The sequence below is a fragment of the Populus trichocarpa genome, chromosome 8, assembly GCF_000002775.5.
Source record: "Populus trichocarpa isolate Nisqually-1 chromosome 8, P.trichocarpa_v4.1, whole genome shotgun sequence".
NCBI classification, from domain to species: Eukaryota; Viridiplantae; Streptophyta; class Magnoliopsida; order Malpighiales; family Salicaceae; genus Populus; species Populus trichocarpa.
The window spans coordinates 12,119,314-12,132,169 of NC_037292.2; positions in this window are offsets into that span (position 1 = coordinate 12,119,314).

The window sequence follows — 12,856 nt, forward strand, 5'->3', positions numbered from 1 at the left end:
CATTTTTAACGCGTCTCCTATTTTTAGGGACCGACGTTAACCATTTTTTTTAAAAAAACAAGTTACCAATAAACCCAAAATATAATGGATTATATCCATTATTTCTTTTGGTAACCCAGACGTAACTCTCCTTTTTAGGGATAAACGTTAATGTTTTAGACGAGTCTCCTAAATTTTAGGGACTAATGTCATTTTTAACGTGTCTCCTATTTTTAGGGACCGACGTTAATCATTAAAAAAAATTTACAAATAAGCCCAAAATATAATCGCATTTGAATCAAATAAAAAACACACAAGTAAGGGTAACCTTTCTTTTGAAAGGATGTTTTAAGGGTGGTGTCTACCTTCCCTTAATCATAACTAACCCCGTACCCGAATCTCTGGGACCAGTGTCTAATTTGGGATTTCTAGTTCCCTCAAATTACTAGATGGCGACTCCAATAAAATCGTTGTTTCCCCCAATTGAGAAGAAACCCTTTTTATTAAATAAACAAAAAAAAGCGGGAGCCGTCGCCCGACGTCGTGTATCGACAGAATGGCGACTCCACTGGGGACTTAGGGTTGAGCCAACTGCTTGTGTTTGCTTTTCATTTACCCTTTCTTATTGTTATTTATTTTTGGGTATTTATTTTATTTGCATTATTTATTTTATGCAATATCTACTGTGATTCTTTTCAATTTTTCATATCGTCACATATGTACATGTTATTTATTTGTGTATTCACACACTTCACGGTGAACCCATAAAAGCTCTGGACCCGAGCTCGTCCCGTTTAAGGTTAGAAAAGAGAGATTCAAGTGGCAAGTGTGACTTATGTCCACTAATGCTCATTTGGACTTTTGCTTGGATTGTAACTCACCCTATGCAACTAGTACTGTGGAGTCTTTCTCCCCTACTCATGTTGAATAAGGTTAAGAGGCCGATTACTTCACGAGTAATTCGGGCGATCTAAGAACCAAAAAATATCTTTAAGGATAGACTAAACTGAGCCAAGCCTTATGAGCTAGATCCTATCAAGTAGGATATACCCATTAGGACACGAACAAATGTCAATGCATGAACATACATGTTCATATACATTTCATATGCTCATTAAGTCTCCACCGATCCTCAGGAAGTGTGAGATGGAAAAACCCATTACTATTGAGGAATTTTTGACCAGATCAGAATTGAGCCAACATGATGAAGGGGATTGTTTGCCATCAGAATTTGAGTCTCAGTTGCCAGAGCATGTTAAATTAGATGACATACCACTTGGTACAGGACAACTGCTAGACTGCTGGGAAAAGTTATCCTCTCATGATCAAATCACTTTTCAGAAACAATATGGGGATCTATCACATTTACTGAAGATTAGGGTCCAACATGCTTGTTTTCAGGCCATGATAGGGTTTTGGGATCCAGAATATCGGTGCTTCACATTTGATACTGTGGATATGACTCCTACTATCGAGGAGTATGAATCCCTGCTAAATTGTCCCAAGTCAGAAAAGGTGTACTTTTACACACCTATAGAGCATGCACTTTCTAACTTTGCTTGGATTACCCAGACAGACTGTCAACTAGCAAAATCACGTGCAACTAAATGAGGAAATAGCCAGGGTTGGTTTTGGAATGAACTAGAGGCCATATTCAAAAGGAGATTACATGATGAAAGCAATGAAATTCGATTGAGAATTTTGGCCTTAGGGATATATGGTTTGGTTCTTTTCCCATCTGCCGAAGGAATGATTGATTTTGCGGCTGTTAATGTATTCAAAAATGTGGTGACCCTTAAAATTAACCCGGCTACAACAATATTGGCAGAAACTTTCTCATCCTTGAATTATTGTAGAAAAGCCGGAAGGGGTCGTTTAAGATGTTGCTTGCAGTTGTTGTTTGTCTGGACTGTGAGTCATATGATTGATGGGAAGATTTCAGGTTTGGTTGGTACCCCATGGCATCTTTATTCTCAGCTAGAGAATTTTGCTGAAAAACATTTGCATGAAGTAAGAAGAACCACATGGGAATCAAGGTTCCTAAGTCTAAGTAAATCTCAATTTCATTGGAGAAGTCGATACTCTTATTTCAAATCTTATCTGGCATATTGTGGTGAGTACCCATGGGTCCCGTTGATAGGAGCCCGCTGCTGTATTAGTTACTGTCCCAACATGGTCTTACGACAGTTTGGATTTGAGCAGTTTATTCCAAGGACTACCAAACTGGGAACATTTTATAAAGATTTCAAGACCTCGAAGAAATTATTGGAGTCAGTGAAGAAGGCATGAAAACATCCTGGTAGGGTTACTTCTGCTAAGAGAGTAGAAGGAAAAACAACTGAAGGATATCCAATATGGCAAAAGAAGAGAGGAAAAGGGTAGAAAGTTCCTCCTTTTGAAGGGTCACCCAGATCTTTGATTCAGTCTACTGAAGACATACACGAAGAAGTTCGCGCCCAACAAGAATCTTATAACCTAAGTTTGAATGCTGAAGTGGAAGAGTTATGGGCTAAAAAAAGATAGTTAGAATCTAATCTAGTCACTCGAGAAAAAACTTTGGCTATCATAAAACTGGAAAAGGATGACTTGTCAGCTCACCTACAATATCAACAACTTGAGTTCCAGCAATTACAAGAAAAATATGTACTTTTGTCAGAAGATAAGAGGAAGCAAGATGTCAACATGAAGAGATGGGTTAGAAGAGCATCAAAAGCTGAGAAAATGGTATTAAAATTGAAAGAGAAAAAAGAATCACTTCAAGAACAGTGTCAAAATCAAGATACAATCATCCCCAATTTAGATGAGCATGTGGACCATTTGCTTTCTATTGAGCAAACCTTATCATCAGAAAAAGAAAATGCAGAAAAAGAAGTAGAATGTTGGGCTTCTGAAGCTATGCGCTATCATGTACAAGCAGATGATGCCAAGAATTATGCTTTAGGATTACGAGGCCTAGCCCAACAAATAGCAGATGGTGAGCCAATGACCAGAAATGAATTCCATCAGTTTTTTTAGGTTGATCAGAGATGGAATTAATGAGATCTCAGCATATGACGGTCCAAGGCTTTGGAAAGATTGACTTGTTGTACTTTTAATATTATAAATTAATAAAAAGGCAATTTCATCATCTTTCCATCATGAGAAATGTTTATTTTGATTCTGATTTGTGGCATCAAATTTCTCCCCTAAATCGGTTCAAGTTCCTGTAGGTTTGGAGTCCTCGGTGAGAACTTTCTTAAGAGAATCTGATCTGGTCTATTCCTCGTCATAAGGAAACCTTGAAACAAATAACAAGCATGCATAAAACATATGGCATTTTACATCCATTTGTGCATTTCATTCATTTATCAAGCATGCACACGGTTGAAACATACGTTCCCCTACCTGAGGTCTAATGGACTGATGAAGATGGAAAATCAAGACAGGGGTTAGCTAGAGGCTCCTTATCAAAAGGAAGTTGAGAGCAGTAAAGGTGAAGTAGCTCAACTCATAAATCTGTTTGAATAAGTGTTGAGCTTCAAGAATGGAAAGGGAACGTTTGTACAGTCTCTTGCTGGGAACACTACTTGTCCACGTTCCATTGAAGTTGCACCTCTCCTTTTTAGTCATGAACAATGACAGCAATGCCTTCAGTCATCAATTAATGACGACAACCCTTGTTCTCGTTCAACTGCACTGATAGTCGTTCAAAGCCTTCACATATTCCAAGAGCACATAATAGCTGCTAGCTTTCTGTTCCTGGTGCATTGGCCTTCTTTCCAGACATCTCTATTGTGAACACCATTCCGGTCCAGCAGCATCGGATGCTGATCTAAGAAAAACAAGAGCAAACATTGCAACTTTAACAAAGCAGAATTCCTACTATAGGTGTTTGTTTGATGTACTGCCAGTGAGGAATCGAAAAAGAGACAAAAGGGTTTTCAGATTCATTAGTTTCTCTTCCAGTTGAGACAACGCATGATTCCACACGTTGGCAGTGGTGGTGCTGCATGTTTCTGTGCGCTACCAAGATTACCTGGCTGTTGGAAAGTTTCTACCAATCCACAAATAACCACAACAACATGGGAAGATTGACATGATGTTGTGAGGATTGTCGAAAGAATTGAACAAGCTACAAAGAGGGGAATGATTGAAGATTCTGCCAAGGATTCTAGAACAATAATGAGAGATGAATCAAGGGATGACTCTAACGATGGGAAGCCTTAATTATATGGTCCAACCAGGTCTCACTGTAGCATCAACTACTCAAATGTCTTTGCCAAGATTGACATACCTCGACCACTCGAGTTTGTCTACCAGCATCTGTTAGACTCTGGACTTATTGCCCTGACTCCGCCAAATCTCATACAACCATTGTTTTCTAGGTGGTATAATCTAGAAAAGATATTTGAATATCATTAGGGGATTTTGTGCCATTCAGTTGAACAGTTGCAAGAATTTCAAGAATCGAGTTGAGTTTGTGAAAATGACATCATCGGCCATATTGTCACCTCAACATCCTTAGAATGACAAGTGATTGAAATGCTTGGCAAAACACAGATATCGCCAGAAAAGCTTATCCAAGAAGAGTGTTAAACTGTCGATCCTTTTTGTTATGAGTTTTGTCATTCTGCATTTTATTTTGGGATCACATCTCATCTTTTAACGAAACATGTCTTTTCTGTGTCCCTTTGTTGTTCTGAACGCATGAGATGTTTCTTTCAAAGGTTATTTACAAAATATTTTGATCAAGCTCCAACATGCGTTTAAGATTAGTCAATCCTGAAGATTAAAATTATGTTGCTTGAATGACTCAATGCTTACTGAAATGACATGAGGTGACCAAAAAAATTTTGAGCTCACACATGAAATGGAACCACACACCATGTAGCTATGTTTTAGCAGTATGCATAATGACACGTAGTGGATTCATTAGTTATGGACTCGTGAATTATGATTCTTACAAGTCTCAACCATTACATTGGATGAGGTCAAAATTTATCGGTTCTAACCGACCTTGCTTGAAATGAGAAAATGCCATTTTTGTTTCATCCTTTCACAATTCTTGAAATATATATCCCTTGCAGTCCCATTTTGAGCTGATAGAATATTTCTTTCATAAAAAACTCTGACTAGGATCACACCCCACACTGGGGGCAATGAGAATCTTTTCCTAGAAAAGACGAAGAAAATGTTAGAGTCGATGGATTAAAGGAAAGGCTTAGAACAAAAGTCCAATGATTGAGAAAGAGCTAGAAGAAGAAAGCCAAAGATTGATAAAGACACAACAAATGCCAAAAGTTAACCCGAAAAAAATCAAGTGTGATGTCTTTTGGTGTGTCTATGATAAAGCCTTTACGATCTCCAAAAGATTAGATTGGCTATTCATCAAAGAAAAGTTGGATTTGCGTTATGACCTATGCTAAACAAATTTTGATTTTTGAGATTAACAAGGTTATATGTCACTGTCTCTACAAAGACAACGTGAGGAAAAGAGATTGATGAGTAATTGATGGTGATCCTAGGTTCTTGAAACCCTCAAACACCTTTTGAGCTTGTGAAATTCCTTCCTTTCATAGCCATGAACCATAGCCTACATTACGTGCTTTAGAAAGTCCTTTTTAATCAAGTAAGCAATCTGAACCGATAAATGGCGATCTCAAAACTTGAAGAGTTGTTTCATACAGGTCGTGACTTCATGAATCAAGCTACTGATTATTATGCATGCTGATAAAATTGTTGCTAAGAAAAAGAAACAATCTTTCTTGATAAAGCCTCAAGTTTTGACTCGGGCACCTTGTTTTTCTTGAAATTCATAAAAGGTCACCTCATCACAGACAATCAAAAGATATACCCAAAATTAGAGTTTAAAATGGATACAAAGAACCATGGAAAAGCCATTTTAATCTTACAACGAGTCAATTTCTTTTCTCTCAAAATACAAGACAATCAAAGGACTACATTGAATAGCGTGTGTTGGATCTTTGACCAATAAAGCTTGATTTCCAAAAATACTTTCAAAAATTGACATCTCTCTGATTTCATTTCAACAATCAGACTTGAATAGACATGACCTTTGAAATGTGAGATTTGATTCCAAAATAAGAAAGATTTTCAAAAGAAAAACATCGACCAAGTTTGCAAATTCCTGACAGAAATGACATCAATTCTCCTCGACACTCCTGGGGGCAATACAATGGACCTCCGAGAAGGAAAACAAACAGTGTTTAAATCAGCTAGGGGATAGAGATGATCAAATGATGAATCAATAAACTGAGGACAATATGGTTCAAAGAAAGATAATCAGTGAATGAGCACATTCAGATCAATTAAGGGCAATGATGTTCAAGAACAATTTATGATCCAGTAAACCCCGACAACAATTGAGAGCAAAGATGTACCTGAAGGACATCTTCATATCTTCATCTTGGTTTATCATCTCCAATATGGCTATGACTATTGAAAGATGTTATCACATGAATTGCTTTGAATGAATGTTGGGAGGATGCACCGCACCCACCTAGACTGACCGTGGGACCATCTGATTTAAAGCTTAAATGTGCACTGCACCACATGAGTATGGGTGATAAAAGCAACATCATTGATGAGGCCGAGACACTTCTTTTTACAATCTGGTTAGATGAGTTGAGAAGAACTTATTGAGAAAGAAACTGAGCATACAACGATGAGCTTTTTACTGCAAAGTATGAAATGCAGGTCTGAATGACATGACAGTTCCATGAAAGTGGATGACCGCATATACTTGAAGGGTATGTTTCAACTGGAGGTGAGTTCATAACTGATTGACAATCTTGATGGGTGTTGGCACGATGCGCACAATCAATCAAAGAACAATTCTTGAAAGAATCCAGGAGATGAATGATTTGTTAAACTTCTTAATGATAAATCAAGCAACACTACACCTGGGGGCATTGTCAAGCTTGATAAACAGTGAGAGCAGTAATTATCGCGGGCAGCCCAAGATGGGCACTGTATTTACAGCTGAGCGGATGGCTAGCACATGAATGAGCCAATGCATCGAAAGAACAAAGAAGGCTTTGGAATGCAAACAAAGCCACCCTATGACGATGAAACATCAAAGAGGGGGGAACCTATATTTCAAAAACAGGTAAGATGCATTGCATATCATCTAACTTCACGGGCATTGCATATTTGTTTTGCAGATATTTCAAGAAACAAAATTCCCACTGGGATCCAACGAGACTCACATGAATTGAAGTTCTTTTAAATCACATCAAAGATGGCAATTCCACAAAAGCAAAATTCATAAATGAAGACAAGAAAGATGGATTTTTATTCATGGAAAAGGGGTTTACAAGTACAAATGATAAACAGTGCGAGGACGATCAGGGATATTTTCATCTTGATGGTTAATCATGCCTCGAAATTCCTCAAATTGTTTATGCATGCGCTCCATCTCTTCCTCGAACTCGAGGTGTCGTGTGTTAACATAGTCCCTCCAAAAGTCAACACGTGTATTTAACTCTTGGTTTCTCCTCTCCAAGTTGTTTCTGTGACGTCTCTCATCACGGAGTCTATTCCTTAGATTCTCAATCTGATGATGGAGATCAAGAACCTGAGTATTCAACTCAAGTCTTCTGGCATGAAGACGCTCTACAACGTTCACCAAAGACGAAGTAGCTCTGATACTAAGAGCAAGTGACTGATTCACTGCTTCAATATCGGTCCTGGCTGCCAGCATTATTTCATCACGAGGAAGGATCATGTCTCTAGCCACGGTTACAGCAATATCTTCATTGTCCATTACAGTATCCTCTATTGTAACTGGACGACCATTCACTTCAAAGCTAGTACGCCAAACTGCAGGCTCTACTACAGGAACAGGGTTTGGGTTAGCATTGGAAGAAGAGGAAGACATGGTTAAAGCTTCAAAAGTTAAGAACTTTGAGAGTATTGAAAATGCAAGAAGTTGATGATGTCTTTTGCCAAATACTGCGTGATTTATAAGGAATTTACTCCTACCATCGTTTTGAATGGCAGCTCAAATCCCAACCATACATACATGACTTCCTTGAGAAGCTTTCCTTATTTTTGGGATCCACAAATCGAATCCCAACCGTACATACAAGACTTTCTTGAGAAGCTTTCCTCATCTTTGGGATCCATTTACAAATCAAATCCCAACAGTAGATACAAGACTTTCTTGAGAAGCTTTCATCATCTCTGAGATTGATTTACAAATCAGATCTCAACCATACAGGTATGACTTCCTTTAAAAGTTTTTCATCAACCCTGAAGCTCATTGCTGAAATCACATTCATGTATTTCACAAAACTATATTGAAATCACTTTCAAGTATTTCATTATCGGGAAGGTCGCCTGGAACAATTAGACCACTTGCGAGTTTCCTCGCATTTTCACCATCGGGCAGGTCGCCAGGAACAATTAGACCACGTGCGAGTTTCCTCGCATTTTCACCATCGGGCAGGTCGCCTGGAACAATTAGACCACTTGCGAGTTTCCTCGCATTTTCACCGTCGGGCAGGTCGCCAGGAACAATTAGACCACGTGCGAGTTTCCTCGCATTTTCACCATCGGGCAGGTCGCCTGGAACAATTAGACCACTTGCGAGTTTCCTCGCATTTTCACCATCGGGCAAGTCGCCTGGAACAATTAGACCACTGGCGAGTTTCCTCGCATTTTATCATCGGGCAGGTCGCTTGGAACAATTAGACCACTTGCGAGTTTCCTCGCATTTTCACTATCGGGCAGGTCGCCTGGAACAATTAGACCACTTGCGAGTTTCCTCGCATTTTATCATCGGGTTGGTCATCTGGAAAATAGGACCATTGTTGAAATCACTTTCATGTATTTCACAGTACCATTGCTGAAATCACTTTCATGTATTTCACAAAAAAAAAAAACCAATGTTGAAATCACTTTCATGTATTTCACAAAACCATTGTTGAAATCACTTTCATGTATTTCACAATGCTAATCTGAAATCACTTTCATGTGTTTCATAAAACAAATGTTGAAATCACTTTCATGTATTTCACAAAAAAAAAAATCAATTTTGAAATCACTTTCATGTATTTCACAGAACCATTGTTGAAATCACTTTCTTGTATTTCACAACATTAATCTGAAATCATTTTCATGTATTTCACAAGATCAATATCGAAAACACCTTCATGTTTTTCACTTGGGGAGGTCGCCCATAAGAATTAGACCAACTGAAAAATCTGTGCATTTTTCAACACTTCCATCGTTTTTCTTTACAAAACTTACTATGCAAAGTCAAAAGAAAATGAATTTTTCAATGTCTTTGCACCGTAAGCATTGTAAAGAGGGGGCAACTGTTGTAACCCAATTTTGGATTCACCAAGATTTTCTTGAATGTTATTTTATTTCTATTATTATTTATAAAAATCCAAAAAAATTAAGAAAAAGTTTAAAATTCAAAAATATTTTTCTCGAGTCAACCGCATCTTTCCGTCAAAACCGAGTCCACCAGGTCAATATGGGTCAAACCATGTCGACCAGGGTAAAAAATGAGTTTCGGGCCGTTTCGGGTCAAAACCGTCATTTTTTACCAAAACCGAGTTCACCGGGTCAATACGGGTCAAACCATGTCGACCAGGATAAAAAATGAGTTTCATGCCGTTTTGGGTCAAACCTGTTATTTTTTGGTCAAAACCCGGTCCACCGGGTTTATATCCATTGAAAGTTTTTTTTTATGTTTCAACATGATTTTCGATAATTAAAATTAATTTTTAGCGGTTGAATCGGGCTTTTTCTAATACTGATTTAAGTTTTAATTTTACCTATATAAATATATATTATTATATATAATAAAACAAAATTAATAATACAGAATTGTCATATTAGGCGGGGCAGTTACATTTATTGTAGGCGAGCAGTTGGATGAATACATTTTTTTTATTTAAAGCAGATGCTTGTTGTCCCCTCTCATTGGCTATAAATAGCCAGTGACAGTATGCCAGAGAGGAGGAGGACGAGAGGAAGAAAAGAAAAAAAGAAAAAAAAGAGAAGAGAGATTACATACATACTATTCAGGTTTTTTTACTATTTCTTCACGAGAGTAGGATATTGATTTTTATTAAAAACAATATGAAAAATACCAAATATATCCTAACCGTTAGATCTAATAGTGTTTAGATCTGAACCGTTGATTTAATAAACACAATAGGGCTTATCACACCAGATTAAAACCCAGACACATCTCAGCCCTTGAAATAATCTAAGCTTTGATCTCGTTGCGCCACATCACCGGGTGTACCTAGATTTTGGTGCACCGCGTCGCACCCGATCCCACCTCTGTTCATCCGGACCGTCCGATCAACCTGCAGATCGGGCCAATAACAGCCGCACGATCTTTCCATCAGAGATCCAACGGATCACAGGCCTCAGCTGCACCGATGTACCATGCTTGCGTTCTCACCGTAGCATAACCCAGAGCATCTCTCTCCTCTCGCCGGCGACTCCCTCTCTCTCTCCCGATCTCCCATCTCCGGCCATCTAAAGCTTCCAAACCACCACAGAAAGGTCGCTATCCTCATATAAAGCAAAACCCCGTCAGGTTTCAGCGATGTCTCCGCCCCATTTGGCCGGAAAAGGGCCGCGATCGTCGGCTTCCACCGAAGCTTCAAGTCGTCGATTCTCACTCATCAGCTATCAACGACCGTCACGACCACCACCATAAGAATCCTCGACATCAGATCTACCAGGATCGACCATCGGTTGGCCAGAAATCTCCCCGCCGCCAACAGTAGCCGCGCGTGTGCCCCACGCGCCGCCAGTGGCATTTTCGTAATTTTTGGAGAAATTCGAGGGTATTTCAGTATTTTACCTATACAGTGACACTCAGGTAATTTTTTGGGTTTCTACTGGTATTTTTGATATTTTTTTTATATATAAATGTTTGTAAATTTTCTTGCATGTTGTAAAAAAATACAAAAACCAAAGTCGACACGTCTCTTTTTTTTTTTAAAAAGGACCGATGTCAAAAATGTAAATACCAAATATGGATTATGTCCATTATTTCTTTTGGTAACCCAGACGTAACTCTCCTTTTTAGGGGTAAAACGTTATATTTTAGAGAAGTCTCCTAATTTTTAGGGACTGATGTCATTTTTAACGCGTCTCCTATTTTTAGGGACCGACGTTAACCATTTTTTTTTAAAAAAACAAGTTACCAATAAACCCAAAATATAATGGATTATATCCATTATTTCTTTTGGTAACCCAGACGTAACTCTCATTTTTAGGGATAAACGTTAATGTTTTAGACGAGTCTCCTAAATTTTAGGGACTAATGTCATTTTTAACGTGTCTCCTATTTTTAGGGACCGACGTTAATCATTAAAAAAAAAATTTACAAATAAGCCCAAAATATAATCGCATTTGAATCAAATAAAAAACACACAAGTAAGGGTAACCTTTCGTTTGAAAGGATGTTTTAAGGGTGGTGTCTACCTTCCCTTAATCATAACTAACCCCGTACCCGAATCTCTGGGACCAGTGTCTAATTTGGGATTTCTAGTTCCCTCAAATTACTAGATGACGACTCCAATAAAATCGTTGTTTCCCCCAATTGAGAAGAAACCCTTTTTGTTAAATAAACAAAAAAAAGCGGGAGCCGTCGCCCGACATCGTGTATCGACAATAATATTGCTAAGTGTTTATCTTTTGTATTGAATCGTTATTTTTTTTGTTTTATTTGTTATCAATATCTTATTTTTTAATAATATTATTAAATTAAGAAACTCACGCAATCCAATTACTTAAATATTATATTTGTTTTTATTTTATTTTTTTCATATTTTTTACCCCAAAACAAAATTGACGGCGGCTTTAGTTTTGGGGTAAAACTCCTACCATCCTAAATATATTTTTTTGTTTTATTTGTTGTTGATATTTTATTTTTTAATAATATTATTAAATTAAAGAGTTTATTAAACTGATAAGCCAAGTATTTAAATATTATATTTTATTTTGTTTATTTTTATTTTATTTTTGTCATACGATCAAAACAAAATTGACGGCGACTTTAGTTTTTAGTGCCCAGATAACCCGCTGGCTGAATGGGCTTGGACTCAACCCGAAGAACTTCACATCTACCATACTGATAACTGAACTGTGACTTGTGTTCAGCAAAGGAGGGCTTTATATTATTCATTGCCGACTTTTCTTTTCCTTCTCTCTTTTTATTGCAGACTTTTCTTCTTGGCTGTCCAAATAAATGGAAAATTAGAAGAGGAAGAATCAAAGTTAGGCTGCATGATTTGACGAAGGTATTTTTCTGCCCCCTCTTATCCATGGCCAACTCTGTTCAAGTTGAGATTGCCCTTGAAAATCCTAACTAAGATGCACAAATTGGAAAACTCAATTCCATGGCGGATCTCCTGTTTGCTTGACTGAGATTACAGAGAATTTACTCCTGGCTCTACGCACTGGTCTTTCCAACAGACAAGGAGATATTGAAAAACAAATAACAATGATCACAAGTTTTATGGATATCACCAAAATGATCTAACATCACTGGATATTCTAAGCTTGCAGTCTGATTAAAATTTATTGACTCCACAACATAAAAGGTCTTTGCTTAGATAAGCCTGGTCAGGAGAAAAATCCATCCAGCGTTCTCTCTTGGTCCGTACATGTTTATACCTGAACTTTGGCTAAGTGTTTATTATTTGTGTTGTAATCATCCTTGAAATTTTTAATATAATTATATATGTTATAAGTATAATTATTTTTATTATAATTAATTGTATGAATATTAAAAATATTATCATTTTTATTTTTATTATGATTAAGAGTATTAATATTACAAATAGTATTATTTGTGTTTTAATTATTTTTATTTTTATTATCATTAAAAGTATCGGCG